Here is a 5482-nt window from a genome sequence, read left to right on the forward strand (position 1 = left end):
TGCGCTATGTTTGTATTCATACCCAAGGAGGGCTTTAGCTATAACTGCACCAGTACAAACTGGTCATATTTTTGGAGGAGAAAGTGTAGGGTCTAGGGCAGGGGTCCCCAACCCCCGGTCCGTGGCATGCCAGCAACCGGTCCGCACAAATAAGCAAAGCCCCATCCATGGGATGCAGGCAGCATACAAAACCCTGCATTCTCTGGTCCGTGGAAAAACCTTTCTCCACGGAACTGGTCCCTGGTGCCCAAAAGGTCAGGGACCTCCGGTCTAGGGCATGGTTCGCCACTCTTGAGATTCATCCATGAAAATGAGGAATTCCTGGAAAAGGCAGATGTCTTGTCTACAAACTGAACACAGCAAGGAAGAAACAACTACTAGAAGAAATGGAGCCTTAGAAGAAGAGCAATGGCAGCATGTCACTCAGAAGCAAAATAAAAATAAAAAATGAGAAGACTATCCTTGCCACTGTAAGAAAACAAGGCATTATCCCTTTTGAGAGGATTTCTGGTGAGATTCTTGATTAATTGTCAGTCTTCACATATAACAGTGAGGACTCTGGGAACATTATAATAAAACTTTATACACATTCTCCCTCCCCCATTTTTTTCAAAGATAGGAGACCTATAATAAAATATTCTGAATGAAGCTCAGAATTCTGCTTGGGTATTCATATCCCTCTGAGGATTCTCCAGACCATCCAACTACAAAATGCAAAACCACTATGCCCAGCTCTGTTTGACACAGTGATTTGTAAAAAAAAAAAAAAATCACCCTTTGCAACTGGGCATCTAAAAGCCACTGATTTAGAAAAAAGAAAATAGCAAAGCATCTGCCATTTTCTGTCACTTAAGTACCAGCACATATTTTTAAAATACTGATATAATTTGTAATATCTTCAATAAAGAGTTCTCAAACTTAGGGTTGTGACATCCCCACTTTGGGAGGCCAGGGACTTGGGAAAGATGTAAATGAAAGGTGTTGGAGCTTTCTTTGGAAAAAAAAACTGTTCAGACTTGGATAAGCAAAGGTGAGGGCTGTCAAAATTAATATATCAATCTTTGGTCCCTGTTCTGGTCCTTGGTTAATTGCCTGAACCTATTGTTGGGAGGAACTCCCTGGTTCAGGCTCTTTCAGCTGGGATTTTTGCAAACGGCGCGGAGAAGAACAAATAGAACGTGAAGCCAACTACCGGAGAGGTTTAATCACGGAGATTAAAGTTGAGTGACAATTCAGCATGAATCCTAGCTAGACAGAATGGCCCTCAAACGTAAGTTTTTATACCTTTTCTTGGGTTTCAAAACTGTCATATCTGATTCATGGGTTTAAAACTCATTTCTAAATTTGTCGAACAGTGTCTATTGATGGGTTAATTTCTTTATCAATTCTGCCTAGAGAAATGTTAATCTTAGCCCCAGGAGGGATCCAGTGTAATTAATTTTATTATGTACTTCTTAGTGTTTCTATTTTAATCCTATCAAACTTAATTGTTGATAGCCAGTTCTGCATCCTGTGTTTTAGACTTGATACTTTGTAGCCAGTGTGTGTAAAGTGTTTGTTTATTTAGCCTCAGGCTGCTGCTGAGTCAGGCTGGTTTGTGTCAGGTTCTTCCTGTATTTGCCAAGGTATTCTCCCTTTGGGGTGAAGGGGGTGTGTGTCCTGCTCTCATCACTATCTAGTTCAAGAATCATAGTATATAGATTAAAATTTAATTATTTAAGCGATATATTTATTTCTTGCTCAGACCTAACTGCAACAGCGTCAATACAGAAATTTTATTGGATGGGTTGCACATACTCATTTGTTATTTTAGGTCAGTGGTTCTCAACCTTTTTAATGCCGCGACCCCAACCGGTCGTAAGTCGAGGACTAAACCGGTCATAAGTCGAGGACTAAACCGGTCGTAAGTCGAGGACTAAACCAGTTGTACGTCGAGGACTACCCAACCGGTCGTAAGTCGAGGACTTTCCCTGCCCAGGAGCGCCGCGCATGCGTGGTTCTGCCCCCTGCGCCGGCCGAGGCGTAGCTGGCAAGCGGCAGAGATGGAGCAGGCCAACCACCAGCTGGCCCAGCCCAAAGGAGGTAAGGCACCCACCAGAAAAGGGAAAAAAAATGGCAGACAAAAAAAATGGTGGACAGCCTTGCTTGGCGACCCCCATGAAATGGTCGATCGACCCCAAATGGGGTCCCGACCCACAGGTTGAGAACCGCTGTTTTAGGTGATCATAGCAAGTGCAAAGTTTGAGAATGCCTGGATTACTTTTTGGTGACGTTGGTGGGGACTGGACAAGGTGGTTGCTTTTCCTTCTGATGTTCGTCAATGATAGCCTGTATACCTTTTTTGAACACTGGTTTCACTGCCATAGCAACCCCCATCCTAAAGGGAGTCCCAACCCCCCCAGACAGAGCAACCAAGGAATCAAAACCCAGGTCTATGGCCCCCTCTATAGCACGCTGCTTGGCCAAGTCAATGCAGTCATGAGCATAGTAGTATATGCTGGTTGCGAAGTTATATAGAGTGCTGACTCCAGGTATGAACCCAAAAGCCTTGTGTACCTTCTGCTCCGTTTCATTTACACACTCTTTTGGCGATGAACGTTGCATTCGTGCAGGCCTGTGGCACTGATGAAGCCAGGAATGAGAGCCATTCTGTGGCCAGAAGTAGCTGCCATTTCTAAGCACCACTTGGAAGAATTCGCTGCCATTGGTGACCACTCCGCCACAAACATTCCCCAAATTGTGACAGGATGCAGCAGCTGTTGGAAACGATTTGTATTCATGGTGCATCTGGCCATGCAAGAGAGCTCCATTGACCTGCATCAGGCCTCGGCAGTGCCAAGCTTTTTTCTGGGCTAACTGGTCCAAGTTGAATTCTAGGGCAGCAAAGCTTGTATTTTCACCTGTAGATTTAGCTGTGCCCAGGATCTTTATCATTTTCAACAGGAGGGCACTTGCATCTTTCTGCCCTAGTTCCCGGTAGAGGTCTAGCCCAAGGGTTTCGGCATGTTGGCTGCAGCCTGCATTTTGCAAGGCAAGCGCCAGGGTAGCTTGAATCATAATCTGGGCTGGTCGAGGCACACTGTTAAAATGTTCCAGGTTAGCAGGCATTAAGTCGCTGCAAGAAAACTCCTTTCCAGGCAGCTGGATGGAATTAGAAGAGATGGAAGCGAGCAAAGTGCGGAGAGAAGCAAGGCTGGAATCTGAGGCGGAATTTTCAGTATTGTTTCTTGACTCAATTGTAGTCGCCGAATGCCCTCCCAATCCATGATGCGGCAGGAGGCCAAGGAGAGTCAAGAGCATCAGAGACGGTGATAAATACATGTCAGCTTCTCTGGGCACTGCTACAATGGGAAGAAATGTATTTGTTAGTTCATTTAAATAATATAGAAAGCCACCCACCCCTGGGCAACATACAAACATTAAAAAAAACAGCAGTTAAAAAACAATAACCCATGATCCTTGAGTCAAATGATACATTCCAATGCTAAAATCCCATCTACAGTAGAAACGACCAGATCTTCAAAGCCTTACGAAAGACTAATAGGGTTGTGGCCATCAAGGCATAGGAGGCAAAGTTCCTGAGTCCAACAAGATGACATCATTTAATGGAAGGACCTGGAACCTGCGCTATCTGCTAGATTGGTGTGACAAGCAGAAACAATGGGAGAATGGTGGTCCTGCCAAGGACACTGTCCCTATGTGGGGGAGAGACAGATTTATAGATAATGACCAGCACATTGAATTGTACCCGAAAGCCCCAGAGCAATGATGTTATATGGAAATAGTGAGAGATACCAAAAACTGCCCTCAGTGTTGCTTACTGGATCAACTGCAGCTTCCAATACTCTTCATGGGCAACCATATGTAAAGCATGTTGCAGTAATCCAACTGTAAAAAAAATGACTAAGGGCATCGATTGGTATGAGCAAGGACTTCCAATCTAGAAATGGGAACAATTGATGCCCAAGCTGAAGAAGTGCACCCCAGGAAGAATTAGAGATGGAAAAATATCCAAATCACAACCACTCAGCTTGGCAGAGTTGAATCATGTTCTCCCCTAGGTAGATCATCACAGTCTCCAGGGATTGGAAAGCACTTTGAGAGCATCACTTGGTCGGGGCAGAGATGTACAACTTGATATCTCCAGCATACTGATGATCCTGCACCCCATGCAGATGGATGACCTGACCCAAAGGCTTTATGCAGATATTAAATAGGACTGGCAAGAGTTTCTCTCATTCCTGCAGCTCTCAAATTCTCTGAAACCAAGCCAATAGGACTTCTCTATGGTTGGCCCCCTTTCCAATTTTGTACCATTGGAACTTGTTCAGGCCAAATTTCCAAGATTGGCCCTTCAAGTCCTAAAATGTGTCTCCAGTGTCACCCTAAGGCTAGAGACAGGCCTCATGAAAGTGGACGCTAGAGTTTGGGTGACCATGTTTAACTATGAGTTTAGATTACCCGTTTTTTCCCTTTGTTTTGCCCCACTAACTATGAAGGATAAATTTTAGTCCACATGGAAAAAGACAATGACAACTAAAGCGTCATCCTTGTGATGGAATGTAGTCTGGATTCCCAGGAGGAAGGGAGTGTATTCCAGAGGAGAGAGAACTCAGTTCAGATAGATGTGAACTCTCAGACTAAATGTGTGAGAGAAAGAGGGTGAAGACTACTCCTCCCTAATAGTTCCCAGAGTACATGCTTTATGAGGATGGTTTGCCAAGATTCTGTTCATAGGTGAGGAACAATTAAAAAAAAACTGCTTGAGAGAATCACACTATCTTTCTTTGTTTTGGGACCCTGAATTCCTTGAGCTTCTCTCCAGGTCTTCTACTCAGCATGGGATATGATTAGGCCAAAACACTCATTAAACAGTGTGTAGCAGACACAGGCCTAGTCAGGTCTCCAACCATTATTGCCAATGAATCCAACAGATACTTGGCATCCCCTAAGGCATACTTAACTAATCTTGAGGTATTTAACTATTAGAGGGCCTTTACTCTAGCACATTGATTTGCCCTCCCTTCAGCTATCCTTGAAGGTCAGTACAGGAAGATCCCCCACCCAGAGAGACAATGCCCTGTGATTCTCAACTCGCAGAAACAACAGAATGTGTATTTCTCCAAAATCTATATTACAGAGGCATTTGTACCTGCCTCATCTCACCATTATTGCATAAATCCCAAGGTCCACAGGACAATTTTACACCTCTCTCCTGCTTTCAGATACCAACCCTTCTACAATATGTTGCCCAGTTCTGCACAGCAATATTTAAAATCTATCAGAAAATTATCTGTGCCATAAACCAGTTTTAATGAAGAGCTAGTTCAGTATTCTAGAGTGCTCTATACTGTGATAGATCTAGTTTGCTATGCTCCTTTACATGCATTTAATGCTCCTACCCCTTCTTTTAGATTGTTTTGGTAGATATTTTTTTTAGCTTTTTATATTTACTTTTTCCCATACCATCCCTACCTTCTCT

The sequence above is a fragment of the Protobothrops mucrosquamatus genome, unplaced genomic scaffold (assembly GCF_001527695.2).
Source record: "Protobothrops mucrosquamatus isolate PMUCROS unplaced genomic scaffold, P.Mucros_1.0 scaffold_151, whole genome shotgun sequence".
Taxonomy (NCBI): domain Eukaryota; kingdom Metazoa; phylum Chordata; class Lepidosauria; order Squamata; family Viperidae; genus Protobothrops; species Protobothrops mucrosquamatus.